This window comes from Falco biarmicus, chromosome 20, assembly GCF_023638135.1.
Source record: "Falco biarmicus isolate bFalBia1 chromosome 20, bFalBia1.pri, whole genome shotgun sequence".
Taxonomy (NCBI): Eukaryota; Metazoa; Chordata; class Aves; order Falconiformes; family Falconidae; genus Falco; species Falco biarmicus.
The window spans coordinates 5,494,139-5,519,526 of record NC_079307.1 but is presented as its reverse complement, the minus strand read 5'-3'; the positions used below and the strand labels follow the sequence as shown (position 1 = coordinate 5,519,526).

The 25,388-nt window shown below is 42.3% G+C and overlaps 1 long non-coding RNA gene across 6 annotated transcripts in view; it reads left to right on the top strand.

Moving 5' to 3' along the window:
* LOC130141665 (uncharacterized) overlaps positions 1-25,388 on the top strand; it is a 93,997-nt gene that overhangs the window by 15,581 nt on the left and 53,028 nt on the right. The window contains exons 1-2 of one of the 6 annotated variants that reach the window (XR_008819130.1): positions 11,081-15,185; positions 15,322-15,486. The exons of the other annotated variants lie outside the window; for them this stretch is intronic. This is a non-coding gene — a long non-coding RNA (uncharacterized LOC130141665). Of the gene's footprint in view, positions 1-11,080; positions 15,186-15,321; positions 15,487-25,388 lie in introns of those variants that run through there. 6 annotated transcript variants of the gene reach the window in all.

The following is a 25,388-nucleotide window of genomic DNA, read 5'->3' as shown; positions in this document are numbered from 1 at the left end:
ACTCACTCCTGAAATGCCAGCTATGAACAAAAGCATTTTGGATTGGTCTTAAATTGGGTACAAAATTCATTTCAAACTGGGATGTTTTGGGGGCTTTTTTCTCCACTTAAAGCACTTGAATCTTCCCTTATGCTTTCCAGATAGAAAACTGACCTTGTTCAGATCAGTCCTTGGTCTTATTTACTGCACCCTTTTTTACTAGATCTTCAAAATTGCTTCACGCCACACGTCTCTGAAACCTCACATCTATAGACATTTGTTGCACCTTGACTACTCAGGTTTTTTTACATAGAGTAAAACTACCAGCAAGTCAGATGATAGGGTTTACTCCAATGTGCTTTCCCATTCTGCCTAGTAATTTGCCAGAACAGTAGAAAAAGCAAAAGAACCCTTACCAGCCAAAATCTGTGGAAGTGTTTAAAAGCTCAGGTGGCCTCTGAGTTTTGGTTTACCTGTTAACTGCCAAGCTAAGTGCTTTGTCCTCCAGACAGTCCTTCATCTAAACAGTGTGAGCAGTACCACTGGCACCAGAGCTATGGAAGGGCTCCTGATGCTGCCAAGAAGATGGGGCCTAGTTGTGGAGCAGAGATCTGCCAACCTTCTGTGCTGGGGAGTTTGCAAACTTCCACGATGCATCTGTTTTATTTCAGATCATGGATTACACTGAATAGTCCTTTCGTGTGCTCTGTCTCCAACTACTAAAACTGGCTCTGAAGAAGCCAGAGATAAATATGATGGTGACTGTTAGAGAGTATCGCCCAGATATATGGCCTGACCTGCACCCACTGTCTATCTTAACATTGTCAGTAATAATGTTTATATTGCTGTGTCAACTTCGTTTCCTACCGTGTAACCAGAGATGGGCCAAGTGAATGTTGAAAGTTTTTCTGTACCTCTGCATTCAGGGTCATTTAGAGGTCCACAGGTGGGACAGGCACTTTGCACTGAACTGTTTACCCCAATAAATGCCATGATGTTCTGTGTATCATTCAAGGGGCAAACAATACCATTGGAAATGACAGGAGAGCATTACAAGGGTAGACTGAATAGCACGACTGCAGATTGGCAAATCTGCCTACCCACAGTATGTGGTGTTACAGCAAGTTTTGCAGAGGTAGGCTCTGTCCACCTTTCCCATGGGACATTACCTTCCAAACTTCCACAGATTCTCTGCGTAGGTTCAGATGGTTACAGGGGCACCACGGTTTTGTGTGCTCTTCACGTGCATTGTTAGATGGGCTTCATTTTGCATTGTAGAAATTCTTACATTTCAATGGCAAGGGAAATGGTTTTGTTAGCACGGGATAAAGGTGCACTTGCATATGACTATATCAATAGCAAGGGAATTCGGGTGTTCCTGGACCTGGCATAGTGTTTGTCATTATCTGCCTGGGAGCACCTGGTCCCAGTGAAGTGGTGTAAATGAGAGGGCTGCTTCATTGCACCTCTGAGCAGCAGGTCTTTGATACCTGAACAAGGGTTTTCATCAGTCAATCTTGTCTCCAGATAGTGGATATTTTGGAAAATTTAACCCATTTCATTTGCATTTAAGCATAGGCACCAGAAAGAAGTCTTTATTCCTCTAGTACTTGCAGTTCAGTTGCTGGAGTGTCACCAGTTCAGGACGTCACCCAGTCAGCCACTGGGAGCCCAGCTTTCCCTGTGCTGTCTCTGGACAGTGTTTAACTAGACTGCTTTTATCTCTCTAGTCTGTCAGTGGGAGTTGAATCTTTGTGCAGAGACTGCATTGCTTGGCATCTAATCTGGACTAGTTGACTCAGTCAGCCTCAGAAGGCAAGGGGGAGGGAGATAAGTAGGAGGAAGAAAGGTGGGAGTGGAAAGTAACATATTTGAGGGGACAGCAGGAAGCCTAGGCTCATTTGCATCTTGGGAATTGCTCAGGAGATGACCAAGTGAGTGTTTCCTGATCCCCCCTTTTTTTTTTTTTCTTTTTTTTTTTTTTGTGTGTGTGTGCGCGCATGTGTGTGTGTGTTCCCCTGAGGGCCAGAAAGGAAGGTTCCCTGGGAGGGCACAACTGGGGGAATCCCAACATGGGTGATGCCCTTGGCAAATGTCACTAGAAGGCCAAGTGCCCCAGGTGGGTGGTAACTTTGGCCCACCAAGATTGCTCAGTTGAAAAGATTTTCTTTATATTATTTCCTTTAGTACCTGAATTTCTGTTGAATGTGACCCGTTCAGTGCAGTCCTTGCTTATGCCTTAAGAGGAGTTCTCTGCATGGAGGATATTTTAATATATGTTTGCTTGTTATTGTTTGCTTTTTCTGTGGGGAGGTGAGTCAAAATGGAGACTAAATGAGGTTCCTTGGTGAGGAAAAGAAGGCAAGAACGATCTCTAAAAGATAAAAAACATTACTGCTTTTGGATAAAAGGTATGGGGGTTGTTTCAACCTGCAGGTTATTTGAGAAGAGAGGCCATTGTGGAGGTGGAGCTGTAAAGCAGGACAGGAAGCAGAGGTGCATAGCTGTGTGTCTTTTCAAGTACTTCAGGACACTCCAACATAAAAGTTGCCATGGGAATGTCAGATACTGTTACCTGTTATTATTAAAGTTGGGGTTCTGCTCACAGTTTTAAAGATCAATAATCCCACATTTTCTCAACAGGTAGAGCTGAAATCAGAGGATACTCATTGCATGTTCCATGTACTTCAGGGATCGATTATGTCTTTTCTTTGTCTGCCCTAATTAAATCAATAAATGGCCTTTGTAGTCACCTGTGTAGCAGGTGACAAGTTGAGCTGCTTGAGGTCACCGAAGAGGTCATCCTGGCAGCATTTGAGAAAGAAAAGGATTTTGATCCAGAATAGTCATGATGTCCTAGTTTCCTAGTCTCTTGGGCCAGCTCATTCCTAGAACAGGGCTCTGAAAGCAAATAGAAAAGGACAGAAGAGAATTGTCTTCTCTCAGGGATGATCTAAGAAATCTGGTATTTCTGTTGTCTCAAATCTTTCACTGTTTACTCCAGCTGTCACCTGTTTTGCTTCTTCTATGCTTCTCTTATTAACGTAGTAGTAATGCTGTGATGATTAGGTGAGCAGATGACCTGTCAATGTTGCATTACGATTTAGTTTCTAGTTGTACTGTAGCAACTCCTGAGTGTACAGGCATCGATGGGAACTGTATTGTGTAGGTTGCTGTGTAACCCCAGTGCTTATTTGTCAAGGTGAGATAATTTTAAGTGGAAGTGGGTAGAAAGAAATTTTGATTCAGATTCCTCTTGGTGCTGTGGTTGTTTGAAATCCAGATCAGCTCCAAATGGATCCAAATTTTACATGCAATACATGTTTCACATCAATTCAGGCTGAGTCTAAGACTGACACAGCCTCATTCTCAGAGATGAAAACAAATGCAAATCCATGTGCTGTGGTTTGTTCTGCTGGATTAGCCCATTTTTCCTCAGATTGATGCAAGGGCATTTGCAGGTGTTTTCTCTGTGGTAGTTATTTGACACTGGGTCCTGGCATGCTGGTGTTTGGAAGAGTGGCCACTGTGACTAGCAGAGCTCTGGGCTCTGCTAAGGCTGCTGCCATTAGCAGGTTTTTGCCAGCCTCCTGAGATAACAGGTGTTGCGCAGAAACCTGAGCCTTTGGAGCATGTCCTTCCTTCCCTGGGACCCTCTGAGGTAGTTCATTGTTCCTAGAACCTCGTGCCTTGTTCTAGCACTTGAGGATTATCATAAAAGAAAACAGCACTAGTAGGATGGGATTTTTTTTCTGCTCAGGGGTCTAAAAATGGTATCTTTCAACCTGTCAGTATGCATTTACAACACATCTGAGGTTTGAAAAAGGCTGTCCAAAAAGAAACCCAAGAGTATTAAGAGTGTGTTAGCAGAGCCAGTAGGCATTGAATAGACTCTTGCGGTGGTAGAAAAGCCTTAGGCTTCAACTGATTGCTAATTATGTGGCTCTATTCCTTTTTAAGAAAATACCATGCAAGGTTTGTGAAGGAGGTAAAGTGTGTTGATCTGTGGAGAGTTACCAGGTTTTGGGTTGGTGTTTGGTTGAGGTTTTCTGGGTCCGTCCCCCACCCCCCCCCCCCTTTTTTTTTCCTTTTATCCCATGCCTCAATTTGGTATTACAGACTGGGCTCTGGTTTTAAAATGAAGCTGCATTCCCAAGTTCTGCCATCCATCTCTTAGAGCCACTGTGTAAAGGACACAAGTTATTCCACCTTAAAAAGAAAAGAAAAAAAGAAAAAGGGGAAAAAAGCAAAACCCACGCTGTGCAGAGAGGGAGAGAGTTACAGAAAGTGGGCCCCCTGCTTTTCTCAGAGGGGGAATGTAAGCAGATCCTTGCTGAAACTGCTTCACTCAGCAGTTTTCAGCTTGTTTTAATTGGCCTGGCCTGAAAGAATTCTGAATGCTGTACCTGTGCCAATGAAAATGCAAATGTTTCCCCGAGAAGAGGCACTCGGAGTGCCTATGTCCCAGCTCTGATAGCAGCAGCAGGGGCACAGAGACATGTATGTGATGGGAAATGGGGAGGCCTTGATCTAACACAGCTTAGAAAACAAAGGGCTTTGGAAAATGAAGTATTGAGTAAGGCAGACCAGGGCAAGATGTAGGGTACCTACTGGAACTACTGCAAAACCAGGAGCTTTTCTGTTGTGGAGTCGATTACCCTCTCACCTGGCACTAGACTATTGGATCCTTTACTAATTTACAGGGGAACCTGATATCTCTTTCTTTCTAGTTTTGTTTATATGTAACTGTTATTTACTGTAGAAGGTTTCCTATCAGAAAGAAGGCTATTCCTTCAAGTGCAGAGATGCTGTCATCAAGTGCATTCTTATAGCCAGTGGGTACAATGGTGTAAGGTACCGCAATGTGTCGTTGGAGACTGTCTTGCTGTGGGAGAACTCCGTGGTTACTCGATGATGTTACAAACTGACCCCCGACTCTCGCTACCTGCAGGAATTAACAGGGTGGCCTGGGCGATAGCAGTGATGTTTCTGCACCTGGAGCCTGGTGGCAAGGCTGTCATTGAAGCAGTAGTTATGGACCCTGCTTGATGATTTCAGCTCTTCCTTGTCTGTGTTGCTGTAGCCTGGGACCTCTGATCCCCCTCACATTGGAGACAGATTTTATGGATGGCTTTATAGGTGGCTCAAAGGGTAGCATCAGAGCCAGTGAATCAGATGCTGACTGTGTCTTCAAAGGTGCTGGAGTTTGTCTGGGGATTCTGAGGAGGATATCAAGTTGTTTCTCTGAACAAATAAGGTCTTTTCCCTGTCTATCTGGTACAGCCTAATGCTCCTTAGTACCAAAAATTCAGCATCAACCCCATTTAATAATGACTGTTCTTTTCTAACTCCATACAAACTATTGCTTGTGTTGCTAGCTCAGCTGGTGACAGCATTTCCGAATTAATTCGGTTTCATGGTCCTGCATCCACACCTGGTTGCAATGTAAAACTCCCAAAGCATCAGCTCAGTGGAGTCAGAATTACTGGCATGACTGTCTTTATGCTCTAAGCTTGCCATTATCTTAAAACATGAGATGATTGCTTAATTCTTTGTGTTTGTTTTCTGAGGCTTTTTTTACAACAGACTGTCTTTCCATCGTGGAAATAAAACACAATTTCCATTTCCACTTAAATTTGATAGTAACTCATATTGGGTTCATCATCACTAAGTTATGGTGTGTTTGTACAAGCATGGGTCTGGATCCTCCCTGGGTCATCCCATATCCCATGTCCCACTTTTATGCTATTCATTCCCGTGAGATGCTGGCCCTACACAAAGTTAGTTGTCCTTCATCCCAAAACCTGCATTTTTGCATTCATTTGCATCTCTATGAAGTAGCGATGTGAACACACACACGCACGCACGCACACACATGCACATGCCCACACACAGACACACAGACACACACACACAAACCAAACCAAGCTAAAACAACAACAAAAAATCCTTTGAAACTATCAAGTCTCATATATTTCCTGTGTATTGATACTCTCCACAAGTGCCTGGGTACCAGTATTCCTCATACACTGAACTTCCCCATATGCTGGGCATCCCCTAGTGTGACCATTCTAAATGCAGATAAATCCACAACGTATGTATTATAAATCATAGCCACACAAAATTATGTTCTTACACATCCATCAAACATACCTCCTCATAAAGGATACATACTAAAGTGCTGGAATGAATGAATAAGAAAAATCACCTGGCTCAGCTTGTTTTTCAGCTTCGTGTCAGATTACCAGCCCAGTTGTGGATTGGGAAAAGAATTAATTTTCAGTAAATGGTTGATCAATTATTTTCTGTCTTTGTAACTCCCTATACAGTAATGAATATGCATTCTTTGCATTTTCCAGATAAATATCCAGCATCTTAGGGTATTTAAAATTAGATCTGTATGCATTTAGAGAGTAATGATTATTCTGAATTTCATCTGAGGCAATTAAAAAGCATCATGATGACATTTAAGGTGATATTTTTCTCCTCTATGTTAAATAATTATAAATAATAATAATAATGATTAATTCTGTTCCTCCCAGTCTGGAACAACCTTTAGGTTAATAATCTAAATCATTAAAATTCATCTGTCTCTCAAAGGATTGAGTAGTTAAAAAAAAATGGAGGAACCTTTCTGTATAAGGGTGATTGATAATTACCAAAGCAAAGATGTTTTGTGGATAAAAATTGTGAAGGCTCAGCAGATTGGTTGGGTTATATATTGGTCAGATTGAGGTGCTATTTTCAACAATTAAACATGGTACAGTTTTATCAACTGACATGCTCTTCGTAGGATGATGCGGAGGCCAAGTCCAAGCCTCCTTCTTAGTAGACTGACTGTCAGGAATTTGTGGTTTGTGGCTGCAAACTCATTGTGTGACCTTCGGTCACTGATGGCCATTTTTTGGATTATTATTTAGTTACAGTGGGAGTTAGGCCATTCTAGGTATTTTTTTATTATTATTTTTCCTTAAACTGCCTCTGTGAGTGAGGTTTCTCTTGACTAAGTTCCATCAGCTAAAATCCAGATCTCTAGACCAAGCTACCACTCTGGGGAATAACTGGCAGCGTCCATCATTTCTGTCTGCTTAAGGGTTGGTTGATTTACCCCCACAGGTGCCTGTATCACTTTATTTGTGATATAAAGCACCTAAACCATTAGATGAGAACTAACACCCAACTTTGAGATGGTCAGAGCTACAAGTTGAATATGACTCAAGCTGTCTCTCAGCCTCTTTAATAATGAGCACTCTCGACCCATAGACATTGCAAAGATAATGGTGGTAAAAGTGGTAAAAACTCTGAAATGCTGTTTAGCTTCTCTGTTGACAAAAGCAATCTAAGATGACTACCTGAAAGGTGTATGGACTGTTTTGGATTTTACATCTCTCTGGATAATTAGAGGCTTTCCCAGCCACAAAGAGCCAAGGAAGAATGGATTTCCAATGCAGGAAGGAAACATAAGGTTTTCCCTGTGAGGTTTATTGGATTGTGAATCGCTCCACCTATTTGCAGAGTTCTTCAGAAGTAATCTGCGTTCATCCATCTTTCCCCACCTCCCTCTGGGCTATTAAATCCCTCCCCACTCTGCTAAAACCAAGCCTTCATGTTGTCTTAATAAATTGCTTTTCTTGTTGAACGTGACTGTGCTTTGCAGGAAAATACCCCTTTCAAAGTAATTAGGACCAAATAGATGCCCTGTATACAGTGCATAGACCAAGAGGCTGTCCTTTAAAATGTAGGGGGCTATGGAGTTACATCTGATTTCACCGAGCACAGTCTCTGCTGTTGGTTACACTCTCCTCTGTCTTGCTCCCTCTCTTTGTTCGTTCTTTCTTTTTTTTTTTTTTTTTCCTTAAACACGTTTTTATATTCCCATCTTGTTTTGCTACGTACATCTCCTCCCACTTTCCCTCCCTCGCCTGTTGCCTTATCTTCCTAGGTGTCCCTTGCTAAGTATGAATTGCGGTGCTGCGATTCCAGCTCAGAGTTGAGATCCACCGAGACGCCTCCGTCCAGCCCTGGCATCCCGTCGCTGGCAGACGGACGCTCCCCGGAGAGTGGCCTTGCTCAGGAAACGTGGCCATTTCCGGCTTTGGCTGCAGCCAGGAAATGAGGAGGCCGCGGTGAAGATATTTTTTTAATTTGACGGGTTTTTTTCTTACATTGTAGCAAGGAATGCTCAGGCTGGCCAGTCCTGCAGTGAGGGGTTTGTTGAAACTGTTGGCCCGGGGAGGCGGGTCTGAATTTGGGGTTGTGTTATTCGCAGGTTCAGATTAAGGTTTGGGATTTGAAAGCAGCAAAACGTGAGCGAGTGATCCAAAGATTTAAAGCCAAAATAGTAAATGTGACCTCATAAAGTGTTTCTGCTTTCTGTTGCTGATGTTCTCATTTGCTGATTTGTTTTATTTTAGTTTGACCCATTGTTTTGGTTTGTTTTGGTTTTTGGTTTTTGTTGGTTTTTTTATGTTTGGTTGGTTTGGATTTTTTTTTGACACAATTAAATAATGTAAAGTCTCTTCAGAATCCAGAGCAGTGCCTTTTGGGTGCTGCACACGAAGAAATTCCCATCTGCTTCCACTGCAAAGAAAAGGGTTTCAGACCCCACACCCTAATATTGGCCCACTTCTATGTTAATTTTAAATAGACTTTCTTAAAATTAGTGTCATGAGAATGTAAAGCAGTCAAGGGTACTTTAGTTTTAATGGAAGATGTGGCTAATCCCCTAGATTGTTTTAAAAATCTCATTCTTATTAGCATGAATATTCTATAAATTTCTACTGCAAGTAGTGGTTAAAACACTGAATGTAACCATTGCCAATGAAAATGAAAAAATAATAAGGGTAATAATTTAGCGAACTTGGGTGGCATTTTAGAAATATGTTATTTTAGAGCTAAACAGTAGATAGTTCTTGCAAAGGATTTCAAATGTAGTTGTTTTCAGAAACTGGCCCATAGTTTGAAATTCTCTGGAGGAAGCTTTTCCTCTGCCTGTCCCTCTCCTCCTTCAGGAAAAAAAATACATTGGAACAGAATCTACCATTTCATCAAAATAGTTATGATTTTTAAAAATACGTATTTACTGTAGAAGGATTTAAAAGATTCTATGTCGATATTGAATTTTTATTTAATATATGAAAATATAATAGTAGAGCCAGTAAATGTCAAAGCAAAAGCTTATTCTAATGAGAAAAAAAAATGTTCTGAAATTTTTGATTGATAGTTTTACAGGATTTAGAGGTTTTTCCTAGTCTTATTCCACACAAAAAGGTTTTTTACACCATTAGCCTGATTTTTCCCAGGGTGTTTCAACCACAGTTCCCTTGAAGCTTCTGTGACTGCTGATAAAACTTAGCTACTTTGCCAGTGTGTTGTGTTTCATTAGTGCTTCAGAACCAGAGTCACAAAGCAGGGGCCAAAATCCTGCCATCACCTTATGAATGCAAACAAGAGCTGGCCTCTGCCCTAAGTGTGCGTATTGCAAGAGTACCTACAGCAAACATTTCCCACCGGAGGAATGCATGACAGCAGCCACACATGCACCCCAAAGGGGCTGAGTATGTTACTGCTGTAGCCCCCAGTGCCACAGCCACAGGCAGATGCAGTGTTTAGGGCATAGCGGTGTACATTTGAAACTCCAGCACAGGGGTTCCAAGCTGAATCGATGCCTTTTTGTTCTAGGGATGGTACTGATACTTGGTATTTTTACTGTGTGCTGGGGAGTTTGCTTGAAATCTGTGACTGGCTGTGATGCTCTGGCATTGCCTGCCATGTTGTGTTTTGCTTTCCACAGGCAGGTCTGTGTTTGGGTTGGCAAAGCGAGTTGGGTGTCTTCTTGGTGTGTATCTCTGTTGCTCAAAGAGCAGTGAAGCCTCCAGACTGTAGGTCTGAAGAGACAAAAGGGAGGGGAGAAAAGGGAGGAGTGACTTGCTTGTAGCCATCCAGAAGGAAAGCACAAATCTCCTGACCTGCAACACAGTGCTTGTTCCCTTAGCACCCACTGCCTCACAAGCAGTGTCCCAGATCTTTACGTGTGTGATAGTCCCACTGAGTTCAATTGTGGCTAAGGAAACACAAATATTGTTACTCCCATGCGGAGAGTTGCTCATGTACTAATCAGATGAAGAACGGAGATATCCATCTCAGCCCTATTAACTTCATCATTGAAGTGGGTAACTGGAGGCTCAATTAGGCATTTGTGATTTTGGCTGGTGCCTGCAAAATAGTGTCCCGTTGTATAATTTTGTTTGGTTTTGGTTTTAGATAGTAAAGCACAAATAACATTTGCTCATGAGACAGAGTAGGGACACACTGCCAGAAATAGAGGCTCCCAACAATTATACAGGATGTTGCTGTGGTGTTATCATATGATTCATCCACTATAAGTATGAACAATTGTTAAACTCAAGACACTCTCACTTTCACGCCCTCTGATACACATACCACTGAGGGCAAATATTCTCAAGATGAGTAAAACATTAGGACTGTGATTTTAACTCATAAAGGTCAGTTAATTTCAGGTTCATATGTTAAGCCTTAACTTTGCTGTCAAGTCCTTGAGCATGGGGATTATAAGGAGGAATTTCTGTAAGCAATATGACATGCTTGCTTAGTAAATCCTTTTTGGATGCTGATTGACCATGGTAATGGCTGTGAGTAGAGGCTATCAAAGTGGTCCATGGTGGGAACTACTGAAATCAATTACAAAGAGAATAAATTTGGCCCAGATTGTCTGATACAATGCAGAAGGGAGTTATGATGAGGAGCGTATCCAGTAAACCTGGAACAAGCATGGCCAAAGGCATTCAAGCACTTGCAAGAGTGTCATTCTTGTGAAAAACTTCTGTGCAGGCTTTGCTTAAACACAGTCTTGGCAGTTATAAATTGGTAGAGCCATAGCAGCTTGTATCAGCTGAGCAGCTGGACTTTGAGACTTGTAGTTGCAAACCTGCATGTTCTGAATGTCCCCTGCCATGTGTAACAGCTGGATAATGAATGAGCTTCTATGCAACCCCTGCTATTGTAAGTGTTCTGTTATCTTACATACCATAATGCTTATCTTTCCTGTAAATGGTTGAGGGCCACCAATGGGTGTGCCTTCTGCAATTCTTTTTGTATAATAGAATTTAGGTTAATTCTGGACTCTCAGAACTTGACTCGGGCACTTGCTGTTGGTCAGCCATCTTTTGCCAGCTACTTTGCCTTGCAAACTCGCAGCACTAGATGGCAGTGCAATGGCAAAAACCTGCCCCGTGCTGCCAGCCAGGGAAGTCAATTTTTACCTAAAAAGCTGGATGAAATTTAAAATTTGAATGCAAAACAACCAGACCTTAACATGCCTCTTCAACCTCCTTAAATTTCTGTAACGGTCTCTGTAAAGACCTAGGACAAGGTCTTCACTTATGACCCAATGGCAGAGGAGCTACACCAGTTTATGCCACCCACAGATTTGGCCCACAGAGCTCACATGACTATCACAGCCATACCTGTGATTTGCATATATATATATTAGGTCAGGAAAGAAATTCCGGTAAGGTTTAAAATGCAGAAGCAGTAAGGCAAACAAGCATGATATTTTTCTTCACAATTAAGCTTTCCTTACTCTTCAGCTATTGTTCATGCTTCCCCACAGGATAACGCTTTGAGTTGCTTTGCAGCCCCAGACTTGGTGGTGCAATAAATGAAGCTACAGGTCACCTCATTTCAATTCTTTTGACATAAAAAGCCTCTGCAACATTCAATCCCATTTTGTGGCCCAAAGGGGAACGTAAGTGGTGCATGGGTATTGGTTTGGTTTTCTGTAGGGAAAATTCCATCCTATGAGCCCATGTAATTGAACCGTATGGGTTACATGTGTTCATGTATGTTTTCTTAGGTCTGGATTAGCACCCTCATTTATGACCAAGATTTGAACAAGGAGGAAAATGTCGCAGTACAGGAAAAAAAAAACCCAACAAGATAAAAATAAAAGGCAGAAAGACAGTCTTCACCACACTAAACATCATCCTTTTTGGACATCACGAATACAGCTGTTGGCCAAGAGTGAGATCTGAAGGTCTTTGTTAGGAAACGTTATTGCTGAGATTTTCACTGTTTGGATTTCCTGTTTTCCTCACTTCTGAACCCTTTAGCTTTTGTAATCTAAGCAGGGTCAGGTCTGGTCATCCGTGGGGAAACAGACTGACTGTGAACAACAAAGCTATGTACTGCAAGAACAGCACTGAGCAGTCAGTAGGTAAATGGCTGGGTAGGGTATGGAGGCAGCCAGAATCCTCAGCAGAGTCTGCTCTGACCTTCCACGTGATGCTGGCCATAAGACTTCCCTGTTTGAACTGGGTCTGTCTAGATAAAAAATACCTGTCCTTGATTTTAAAACACTTGAGTGATGAAAAACCACCCACTGTCCTTCAGAAGTGCTTTCAGGGGTTAATGGCCTTTGGCTGTTAAAAACAAGTATCTTATTTTTGCTCAAAATCTACTTAGCTTTAATTTCCTTGTCTTGCATTTGATTATACCTCTATCTGTAGACAGAAGAACTCTCGTGAAAATTTTTGGTAGGAGTCTGATGCCCAGATACAAAATGCTCCAAAAGATGCTCCAAGAGCCATCAACTTCCAGATAAGATGTGAAAGTCAGATTGGAAACATTTGATCTCTCCCCAAACCCATTCTTGTTAAATGTGCCAAAATCCATTCAGTCAATCCATTCACTGACTATCCACAAACTCCCTCTCCAGTATCAGTATCATAAAATGCTTTTAACAGTGCTGAAGTGGTGATATCCCTGCATGCATGTGCCTTTATGTTTTCATTGGCTGAACACTGTAATATTTTTCCCTGCAACAGCTAAAGCAAAGTTAGCCCTAGAAGGGATGAAATTAAACCAGTGTAAAGGTGCATGATTGAAAATATACAGAGAGAGGTTGAAAAGTCCCACCCACTGTGGCCACACTTGGTGGCAGGTCATATAATTATACCAGCATAGTTGAAGGGATATAATCCTATTGTGGTAGGTGCTATTAATGTTATTGTGTAATATTATTTGTCACTGTGTGGTACTTAGCAGTTACTCTAAGTAAAGTGATTAAGCACTGTACAACATGGCTGTGTATCAGGTGAGCCTGTGGAGTAAATCAGTGCTGTCAGCCAGTCCAGTTCTTTGTGCAGAGTCTGAAGGAATGACTGCCATAGTGTACTGAGCTCATTTTAACTTCTGCACATGCATTTGATGTAAGCTAAACTTGGGCCTGTCTCACCATCCCTGCAGTGTGACCAGGAATTCTGCTTTGTACCATCTCTGCCAGTATCCCTCATTTCCTTTCCACCATTTGAAACACCAATTTTCACCAGCGGATAGGTTAGATCTGCTCTGGAAGGCAGCCTTCACAAGGCTAATAACTTTCCTTCCCTTTCTAATTATGCATGGCCCATTTTCTCACAGATATGCGTTGGCTTTTCTCAGGGTTATCATGGCACAGCCCATCCGTGTTTTTGAGTTCCTTCTAGCTGCAAGTGTGATTAAGTTCAACTTTTTTGAAGGGCAGCTGGGAAGACTTTCACAGAGTGGCATTTAAGGGTTGGATTTGTCCCAGAACCTCCACCGAATGCCTTGGATTTCACCTTCAAATGCATAGGTATAGGCGATGCCATGCAGACATTTAGGACTTGATTCTCCTCTCACTACAGTGCTGTTTTGAAGAAAGGCAGAGAAATTACCTGGATTATATCAGCATAATTTATATCTTTGTAAAAGGACAATTGGGTTCTTGGGTTGCTGGATGGATAATACGCTGTTTCAGTCAAGTTGTTAGGTATCTGAAGGTGTCAGGGCTATTCTGCAAATTGAACTATGATGTGGAGTGAGAGGACCCGGGGTCCTGCTGTGATCTCTCTCTGCCTTCTTCCCCGTGTACATGCCTGAGTGGGGCAATGTGCCCCATCTCTCCTCTGGAGCGGGTGGGCTGGGCAGCGGCTCCAGTTCTCCCACTCGCTGACCCTCCCAGCAGTATTGCTGCAACAGGACGTTGTGACTTACGAGGACGAGGACGGGCCAGCAGGAAATTCCTACCTCCGCCCCCCAGGAGAAAGAAGGAAGCAGAAGAAGCGCTGTGACTCACTCGGTCATGACTGAGTCACTGCAGACGCAGTTCCCGGGGTGGTGCTCAGCTCGCACCAGCCCTGATCCTGACCCTGCGCACAGCCCCGCTCCCCGTCCCCTGGAGCGCAGCTGGAATTAACTTGCACTTCTGCACTGATGCCCAGAGTTATCTGAGGGGGAGAATGAGAAGCTGCATGTAGAAAAAGACCTGATTTAGTCAATGCTCTTCTTTAACACCTGAAGCAACTTATGGCAGGTGCCTGGCAGCTTACAGTATTCAACGGGATATTTATTGGGGATCAGAAAATATACTTAGTTGAACAAATCTCTCATCTGTCTTCGGCTTACCACAGACTCGCTGAAATTGGATGGGATCATTTGCTGTCCAGTTGCAGATAATAAATCAAAGAGCTGAAGAAACTGCAGGAGAAAGGGCATGAACTGACCAAACATTTAGCTTATTGTAGTAAGCATCAGCCCAGCCAAAATGAAAGTTTCCCAGCAAATTTTCACTTATCTCAAATCCAGTTATTATTATCAGCTCCCTGTAGGCAGCTGAGTTGTCTAAGTAAACAGAGGTCACTTTACCTTGACTAAACAATGACTTTGCTATAGTCGGTGCCAGCTATGTAGCAGTTACAAAATGCACTTTAAAGGCTTGCTGGTAGCAGGCTGCCAGGGTGAATGAACCAGTCAGTCTGGTCTACTTTGGGCAGGATTTAGGATGCTTAGTTAGATGAAGCTGTGGTCGGATCAGCTGATCCCATTCTTTGAGTGGGGATATAGTACGCAAACGAACAGACATGTATAAGGAGGAAGCGGACAGGAGCTGGGGGAGTGGAGAAAGGATGACTTTCCTCTGATGTCAAAAATCCCATCATTCAGTGCTCACAGTGAAAAAGACAAGAGGAGAAGAACGTGGAGAGAGAGAGAGAGGGAGAGGGAGAAGAAATGAAGGGGAAGCATGCACTAATTTTTCTCCCTCATTCTGTAGGCTAGCACTGTCCACCCTAATAGGATGGAGAAAATAGCCTGATCCCGAGTGCCAAGTTCTGAACAGCCTTCCAAGCCCCAGGGATTGTTCACAACCCCATCCCGATCTGGACTTGGTTAGTACTGTCTTGATATGAATAATCAGGTAGATAAAAATTGTCAAGAAACTTACTGCTGTTTCCTCAGGGCTCTCTTTGTGTTATCTTTTATTTCTGGCAATTTTAATTTTCTGATCATTGTTGTGTTTGTCAGAGGTGTTAGATATCCAGCTCTCCCAGGATTTCTGCAGTGTGGTGAGAAAAGGACCAGAGCTGGCTGTAAGTGAATTAGATCAAGCAGCAGACACAGGATTGCTGGAGTTGCCTGCATCTCTGTCCAGGCTGCTAATTCTTCCTTCTGAGGAGCTGATTTCAAAAGGTGCCAGATTTGTCCTTCATGCATTTCACTGTGTGCTGTTGCCTGTAATTAGTTTCTCAGCTGAAAACGCTTTCTCAACTGGAGGGGGGGTGTGGGGTGTGGGGGTGGGGAGAAAAAAAAAGCCAAAAAACAACCCCACACATTTTTGGCAATGGGTTGTTTTTCTAAGCAATTAATTAAGCACTGATTTTAAAAGAATTTGAATGAATCCTCCTTCCACTCTGTGTCAAGCACGGATTTTGTATTAATCACTTCACTACTCTCTGACTGAATAAGGACTGAAAAAGATGCATAGAGTAAAAATTTCCTCAGGAAATGAATCAGTCAAGGAACCTGTGCCTCATCTCGCCTCCTACAAACGAAGAAAGAGAGGATTTTGTCAATGGTGGGTCAGTTTACAAATGTGTCCTTTGCAGTGTGAGTCACAACTAGTGATACATCTCACAGCAATGCAACCACAGATGCAGTTTAAATCCAGGACTGAATGCCAGCTAAAGATAAATAGAAATGTATCCTCATGCCCGTAATAGTAATGAGAATGAAAATGCAACCTGTCAGACCTGCTTGTATGTCAGCCAACTCTTGCTGCTTTTTAAACCAGTGTCAAAATTCTCGATCACTTTAATGGGAGCAGAATAACCCCTCAGGATATGGTCTTGTGATTTCCATTTGCTTACAAGCAAGGAAGAGGGGTGGATTTAGATGGAGCTGGCAGAGTACGTGCCCGACTGTTGGGCACCTTTAACCTACTGCGCTGAAGTTTGAAGGAGAGGGGACAGCATTTCAGTAGAGTGCACTCTCCAATCAAATGTGAATGCATCCAGGTGCGTATCACCTCATTGCAGGGAGGTTATAAAGGAATCAGGAGCCAGTGGGAAACAGCACCGTCCCTGGGGCTGGCTGCAATGTGTTACTAGTTTTGAAATCTCCAAAATGCTGGACAAATATTTTTTTTTTCAGAAGTGTCAGCCTTTGTTAGTGTTATAGCTGTCAAGAGATGTGTAAAAACTGTTGTCATGAAACTACTATCAAGATTTGTTGGTTTTGTTTTGGTTGTAGGTGAGATAATGAAATTTAGCAGAAAATCTGATCTGAAATACAAAAATTTTAATACTTTCCACTGGTGCCGCTTCCCCCCGTGTTTCCTGAGACTGACCCTTGTAAGTGTGTTAGTACTCATGTTTTTGGTTTTCTTTACTGAGTTTCCTGTAGTCATCTCTAGCTTGCTAGGCTTTTAAAATGTTAGAGATGCGATATGGATCAGATATCTAGTGGGTCTGCCAAAGTCAATGCAACTATCACAATTTCTTACTGGCCAAGATCCACCCATCATTGTCCTAAAGTGTGATAAAATGAATAGCTGAGATGCTGCAGGTTTTTTTGTTAAAGGTAGAGGCCATCCTCAGAAATATCTTCATATTAAATGAGTTTATAGACACAGATTGTAGTATGTTTGTTTGTTATGTATGTGTAGTCTTTCCATCTCTGGGCTCAAAGACTATCACAGTTTGGAAATATCAGCATGTTCCTTTGTAAAAGTGGAAACACTGGGGCTACACCAAAAGGTTTGAAACAGGATGGAGAGTGGCAGACCTGGAGTCAAATTTAAATTTTCTGAGCCGCTGGCCAGCACTTTAATCATAAGATCAGTCCTCCTCTTTTTAGGGTTAAACATTTCCTCTTACAAAAAAGAGCCAGAGGCTCTTGATTATCCATGCAAAACAGGCCAGGGCTTTGCTTTGTATGGTTTTGTCTGACACACTTTAAATGGATGAAGCTCAATTTAGATTCCTAAAGAAAAATCTAAATTTGATGGTTGAGGCACATACCCACTCTTCTCTCTTATCCTGAGGCACCTTTCTCCACCCTTCCCCTTTCCTCCTCAAAAAATGATACTGCCTAATGCTTTGAACCAAGAAAGCATATTTCAAGATCAGTGTGGAACAATTAAACCAATGATCTGTACACTTCAAGGAGAAAACTGAGCTGCAGTAGCTCTGCTTTGACAGGTCTTTGGAGGATTTCAAGGAAGTTACACCCACTTCATTCATGATAATCGGCTGTTTAACACAGAGCAGCTCCGTGTTATGAATGAAAGGGAGCATGTTTTGGCTTGCAGAACAACTCACAAATCTAATGCTTCACTCATCAAATAACCAGCCACATTACAAATAAAAAAAAAAAAAGAAAAAAAAAAGAAATCTGACTTCATTCTTGAAATGCAATTAATGAATGCAAGATTCAGTGAAACAAAACCCCCAACCTGACACCTGAAAGTGCATCCTCTCTTTCTTTAGAGATCCAGAAACATTTTACTTCTCCGTACTGTCAATTTGTGAGTCACTGTGGCTGGACAAGTTTGGTGAAAAAAATGCAGCCTCTGAATGGACTTTGATGCAGCTAAGACCAGGTCTCGGGAGGGGGTTGTGCATTTTATCAGAACATGCTGAATTGCTGGGTTTTATATCATTTTGGTGGCAAAAGGGAAACAGAAGGAAAGAGAATATTGGGAATCGTACATGGATCTACAGAAGCTTTCATTTGGATGGGGTTGTAGGGGCTTTCTGAGAAGCTGTGGGCTCTGTGCTGTGCTTAAGTAGCCCTGCTGATTAGAAATACATTGATTTTTGCTTTTTAAACTTGGCTTTATAGAATACCAGGATTTTCCCAGGTGTTGCACAGCTGCCAGAGCTGGCCTGTATCAGGTGCCTTTATGCCTTCTGGCAACACTGGCTTTATAGGCTCTGGAGAGTCTTGGATGATAGTAGGACTCCAGGGGGGGTATTATTGTAGGCAAAGGTAGTTTAGGGTATCTGGAATTAAAGGCAGAAGCAAAGATAGTTTAAGGCTGTCTTTCTACCTTCCCTTATTCACAGGTCATTTGGTAATAAAATGGCTTTCTGGAGGAGCACAGCACATACCCATCCTACTGCCTGCTTTACCAGGCAGTGATTTGCCTGTGCCTGGGCGGGAAGGAGCACAGTTACTTTGATCAACCACAGGTGGTTGCAAAATGTTTGACATGGAACTGAACTGACTGTTCATTAATTGTAATTTTGGAAGAAATGTGTATAGCCATTTCCCTTGCTGGTTCTCATCTGGATTTGGGGTAAAAGTGCCAGATGTAATATTTTTCTAATGTATCATCAGGTTTATCTGGGACATACGTGGTGATATCAGTTGATTGAGTGATTTTACCAAGAATAGGTCAATGGTAAAGACTAGGATTAACTATCTAATCCAGAAAATATTACAGCAGATCTCCTTTGTGAGCCCAAGAGCATCAAAGCATCTCTTTCCTTCTTAGTGCTTAGATAACTTCCAGCTCCATAGTATTCAAGCATCCCACAGCACTGCATCACCACAAGCTAGAGCAGTGCTTTCTATCTTACCTTAATAGATGGGGACCAGATGTACCAGAAGAGTACGTGCCTTGCCCAAGATCTTGGAGAAAGGCTGTAGCAGAGGTAGTTTGTCTTGGATGGGATTTGGATCTGTTTGACTTGAAGCTGCCAGTTATGGTCCAGAGTAGTAGTAATAATTAGTAATACTATCAAAAGTCAACAGCAATAGAAAACAATAGGAAAGCCCTGGAGCATCTTAAAAATTGAGGCCTAGGTTTCCCACACTCTGTTGATTAGGAGAATAAATGATTTTTCAAGAAGTTTAGGAGAGTGAAATATAATATCCCTTTTGGTGTCTCCCATGCTGTCATTGCTGTATCATATGGACAGAGATGTTGAGAGACCTCTTTTGCTTCTGCAAAAATCCCAGAAAATCATAACAGAATAAACAAGAATCTATCTGACTTTTCATTATGCATACAGAGCAGGAGGCAGAGAAAGTACAGTTCAACTGCAGATAGAGGAACCATGGGAGAACCGTGCATCCCTTAATACTCAAGTTGATGCATACGTTAAACATTATGCATGTATTTCTGGAACTGACTTCTCTCTTTCAGAGTTGAGTTTTAGTCAAAAGGAAGCTAAACAAAATCAATTGGAGAAAAGGCAATTCTATGTGAGGATCTTTCATCTTTGTTTGGTAGCTCAAAGCCTCTGATGAAAGATGGGAAAACAATTTTTCTCATCCTTTTTACACTAAAATGATTCCCAGAACAATATTCAGCTAAAGCCAGGATCTTGCTAGAGCCCCTTCCACTTAGTATAAAAAAAAAAAAAAAAAAAAAAGGCAGGCTGGCTATAATCCCCTGCCTTGTGCCCTGCAAGGGAAAACAGCGGAAGGCAGAGGAAGGCAAAGGTGGGTCGGATGGTGCCTAGGAAGGGAAGGAGTGTGGGGGATCACTTCTTCATCCATTGCATACAATAAACTACTGTCTTTTTTTCTTTTTCTGCTATATAGAGCTGTGTTTGGGGAAATCAATAACTGAACAGATCCTTTTATTGCCACTCATTTTCAGGGTGAGTGAATTCTCTTGTCTTCACTACTGCTGTCATGTCCTGTGTAGCTAAGAAGTGTGACTTAAGGTTCAGAGGAAAATCTCTCTTTTTTTAATCTTTGCACTGATAACACTGCGCTTAATTTAGCAGCAGTGAGGCAGAACATTTGGATTTTGTCATCCATTTCCAAAACTATTGTTGGCTTCTTATTTCTTCATCCCCCCCCCCCGCCACCCCCCGCTCATTTTAGACTTACATTTTATTGTAGGTGCCAAAAGATAAGTCAATGCCAACTTGATGATTAATTAATGAGTATTTTCCTTTGCCCTAAGATGGAAAGTCTTTATCTAAGTAACCTATTAATTATTATCTTATTTATTGCTGCGTGGGTACATCTAAATGGATTTGAGTTCTGTCTTCCTGAGAAATTTGGACACAAATTTCTAGTAACAGGATGAAATAAAGCCAAAGGAACCTTAAACTTGTTATCAGAAAGTATGTCTCGCTGTTGGGATCAGGGTACTTGTTTATCTATGTTTTGCAGGCCCCGAGCAATACCCCAGTATTATTGTCAAAAGTCCCTGGTAATACGCAGTTCTGAGGCTTTCCAGCATGCTGGGAAATGCAAAAATCAATAAAAAGCTTGGGTTTCAAGAGGCTGTGAGAATTGCTCAGATATTCTTTAAGGATCACGGCAGAGTTGCCCAAGCTTAGAAGGAAGTTGCAGAAAAAGCACACCTGGGAGGCTTTATGTCTCATAAAGACAGCTTTATGGTGACATATGTAACTCTGGAGAAGTTACCAGGAGCTTCTGCACTGGCAGTAGTGCTTACACCCATGTCCCTTCTTTCTTGAGCTGGTAACTGGATGCAGACATCTCATGTCAAGTTAGTGTCTTTTCACCAGGAGATGTGGAACTCAAGGTGGAGTTCAGAGCTGCCTTCCACTGTGGGTAACGTTATCTGAAGTGCCATAAATGTGTAGCATTTATACAAGACCATAGATGTGAGCAGGTTTAGCTGAATAAATGAAAAGAAAGGAGGGAAATTGGATTGAACAATGATAATAAATTTATTGCTGGTGAGATTGGTTACCTCATTCTCTTGAAATTATGATTAGACAGTAGGAATGAGGTAACTGTATACTTTATGGCACTTCTGAGGATCTTGCCTATGGGCAAAAATTAATGCTGTGGAAGTGGGAGGTATTATCCATACCAGGTAAAATTCCCACCATGAAGAAATGGTAGGGCACCACATAATTGCCAGTGCTTAAGACTTACAGGAGGACTGTAGGTAAAGGTGAATTGACCCCATCAATCCATTTGTAAAGGGCTTCACCTCTGGAGACTTGAAATACCTCTCTTTGCATTGAGATTCATCTCCCTGCTTATGTATGTTCTAAAAGATGTAACACATGTCTAATTGATGTCCCCCCAATTGCTATTGCAGATTAAATATTGAATGCACATATGCCTACTGTGTAACATAGTGACTAACACATATGGGTGTAGGTAGCATGATAACATGGCTTGTGAACTGATGAATAATGTGTGTGCTTGCTTATATAATAGGTGTACTAGCTTTGTTCTGCTGCTGTTGAATTCTGGGTCCAAATGCCTTTTGCTTTTATGAAGCCATATGCATGAATAAATTGACATCTGTTAATCTGCTGAATTCATTGGTGCCTAAATTAGAAGTGTACCAAGTTTTCAGAAGTCTTATAACTACCCTTGACTTCAGTGGGATTAATTTGTTCCTGGATGGTGTGAATAATGGGGTATTTTTAGGGGGCAGGAAATCGGAGAGATCAGTGGCAGAAGCAGGAGGTTAAGGGAGAAAAGCCTACATTGCCCCTGCCCCCCCCCCCCCCCCCCAAGGAAATCATTCACACAGACACACATTTTTTTCTCCTCATGCTTAACATGGTATGTTTGCCTTGAGCTTTCACAAAGTGAAATGCAGAGCTTTGAAGGCTGGATTTGACAAGATGAAGGTAGAGTGTCAAGAGTAGTCACAGTAGCATCTTCTTGTCATCAAGTGGCTCAGGAGTTTGTGCAGTCACCTCAGATGTGGGACACCCTGGTTCGGTTTGATTACCTCCCCTACCTCTAGGAATTTTGAACCACGTCCAGCTTGCAGGAATGTGTGCTAAACTCCAGCCTACTTTACAGCTGTTCCACTTTGCATGAATAACGAAGTACCAGCAGAGGCAAGGTCTTAAGGCGAGTATTCACCTTCCTACCGCCTTTAGTGATTGTGCTACTGATTTAACTAGTGAATCGTTTTATTTCAGTGACTATTTATATTGATATTACAGCTTTGAGGACTGTTTGTACATTTTAATTGCTATTTATTGCAGAAGGTATAGGCAGTCTAGGTTTCCCCTTCGCTAGATGAGTGCCACAAGCAGCACATCAGGGAGCTGTGCTCCATCTCTCAGTGTGCTGAATCTTTCCATCTTTTTCCCACAACTTTAGCAGGAAGTGCAGTGGGTCCAGACAGTAGAAAGCAGCTGACAGCCAGCTGGTTAAGGCATGTTCTCTGAAGTTTGGGGAGCCTAGACAGGCGATACAGTCGTTCCTTCTATTTCCTCAGTCTTTTTACCACTGCTCTTCTGCAGTAAGGGAGGATGGTGTGGTCTGCTTCCAGGGCTTTGCATGCAATTGGCCATGGTCAGAGTGTTTTATGCAGAGCCCAGAATGCATGCATGCATGGTGGCAATCTGGATAGCTAAGACTTGAATCTGATATTTTGAGAATCCCTCTTGGGCACCTCAGATCCCCAAACTTCTGCATAAGGAATCAGAGTAATTGAGCCTGAGATGATTGGGGCAGATTTCTGACCATATGAATTCTACCTGCAAGAGCTGAAGCCCCTGTGAAGCTTTTGTGGGATTCTTTGTAAGCCACAGAAATGGTGAGGGCAGTACACTGTTGGCAGCTATTCCCTCTCTTACGAATCTAAAGGGAATTTCCAGTAGATGCAAAACATCTCTAGGAGCGTTTGTGAAGCAGTTTCCCAATTCAGAGGAGTTGCTGAATGTTTAAAAGTTATGCAAGTGGACCACTGTCCAGTGCTAAATTTGGAGGGTATTAAGCTCTGGCCCTTGGGCTGTGTGTTCTGATGGCTTAGCATAGGGGTCCTTCTCTTGGGTTATTGAGCAGCTGGGGAAAAGCAGGGAGATCAGAGGTAGTGGAGGCAACAAAAAGCACATGTCATTTGAGGCTGAGGCTGATGGGAAATCACACTGGTGTTTTGGGTGAGCCTATTTCTTGCACAATGCTCTCTGCTTATGTTCAGGTAACTGCAGAAAGAGGTAAAAACAAAGTTAAGCCTCTACTATACAACAGAGAGGAAATAGGAACAAGGTGTCCAAAAATGTTAAAACCATCTGGTTTAGGAAGATGAATTAACTGTATCTTGCATTAAAATAGCTGCTTTGTATTAAGTCCTTTTACCCATAAAATAAAGTGGCTGTGCTTTCTCTATTTAAAGTTGAATGTTCTTAATATTGTCGAACTTGCTGACACTTCCGAGTCCTTTCCTGCACCAGTGGATGGTGAGTGGAGCAGCAATGCTTAGGAGAGATTTTCCACTGCAATCACCCGAGAAAGTTACTATGCTGCCTTGTAGAAAGAAACATCACTATTAGCTGTTAGTCCTGTTGCATGAACACCAGTGCTCTGTGCTGACATTATTTGGTGGGTTCTAATACATGGCAGTTTGAGGCATGCTTTTGTGGGGAAAGGGGGGTTAATCAGGGAAGGAAAGGCCTGAGGGAGAACTGCTATGGGGTTTGCTCAAAGTATCATCCGGGATCCGAGCCTCACTGAAAGGCTGAGTGTTAAGGCAGCTTGTCCATCCTGCTCCTCATGGAGACACCTGGCAGGTAGATGGGACTTTGCATCATCCCCAAGATGGTCAACACATTCATCCCCAGAGAGGCTTTCCTATTTTGGAAGGGTCTTTGACCAGGGGGCAGAGGTGGAGATGGTAGCTTTGGGTCCTGCCTGAGGTCTGTCCTAGGTCTATATGCATTCCTAGAGACTTCACTCTCTTGTAGGGACTTAATCTCTTTCTCTAGGTCTATACTCTTTCTTAGGCACCTATTGTTTTCCCCTAATCCTGTGCTCTTTCTTAGAGATCTATTCTCATTCTCTAGGCGTTGCTCTTTTGCTGAGGATCAGCAGAGCAGGCTACAGTTGTATTGAGCATCATTATTATTAGAGTATTTGCAACATCAAAAAGAGCAGAGTTCTACACTGCAGTAGCTATTGAGGCACACAATTATTAGTACATTTGCAGTATCTGAGAGAGGGGACCTGTGGCTGCAGTAGCTGGACAAAGCTCACAATTATTAGCATCCTAATAGTATCAGAGAGGAGGTTTTGAGGCTACAATAGCTGTGGAAGCTTACAATTACTAGCACATTTGCAGTATGAGTGGAGCATGACTCATGATGTTTATTATATTGCCCATCAGTCTGTGTCCTGACACTGCTCAGTCATGCATGCTAGGAACAGCTTATCCATAGTGCTCAGAGAACGGTATGCCAAAATCCTCTTGTAGTCCATCAGCAAGGCTGTCGGAGGACCTCACAAGGCTATGAAAGGAACAAAATTACATTAGTATCTGTCTCTCCTTTTTCTTTCCTACAAGCAGGGATACTCAGTGTGATTAAATTGTTGGGGCTTTGTAGGAGGTTAAGAACTTAACAAAAGGACTTTGTCATGCAAGATGGGCTGTCAGGAGAGATTCCCCAGAGAAGTTCTTCCTCTGAGATGTTCACGTACCTGTATTGTGAGTGTCACAAGCCAAACATGGTACAGTACTAATAGACCAAAGAACAGTGCTTCAATGTTTTTAACAAGTGGCATGTAGTTTGGGGTTTTTTTATCTCATTCCTTGCCTGTGGCAGAGGAAATAGGATGGGAGTGCCACACGCATGTTTTACACTCCAGATTTCTAGTGAAATAGTCTCTCCTGGCCATGGTTTTGAACTGTCTGGATGCAGCGGGTGATGCATTAAACTTTCTACATTGCTTGTTAGTGAGTTTTCCACTATCCTTAAACTGAGATAGGTATTGAGAGGATAAGCGCGTTTACAGAAAGAGTTCAGGTATGGGCGTAAGACAACAGATACCTTCACTGATAAAAATTCTCCTATTCAGCTCTCTTGTAAATGAAACACAGATGTCCTGAGTTGCAAGCTATGCCTGAACCACAAGGCTAAAGGGAGGAGAGAGTATATGTTTATTTGAGCCCCTTGTTATATTTCTGGCAATGTATCCCTAGTTTCCATTCCTATTTTTTGTTCTCTTAGCAATCCATTTGCTATTGCCCTTTTCTTCCTCACTCAGCCAGTAATCAACACACTCCAAAACACAATGGATTCCTTTTTGCGGTGAATCCCCTACTTGATGCAAACATTTGCTGGCCTCATTTCTTTGGGATACGTTTCAATGGGAAGAAGAGGGGAAAGTATTCCTTGTTCCTAGTG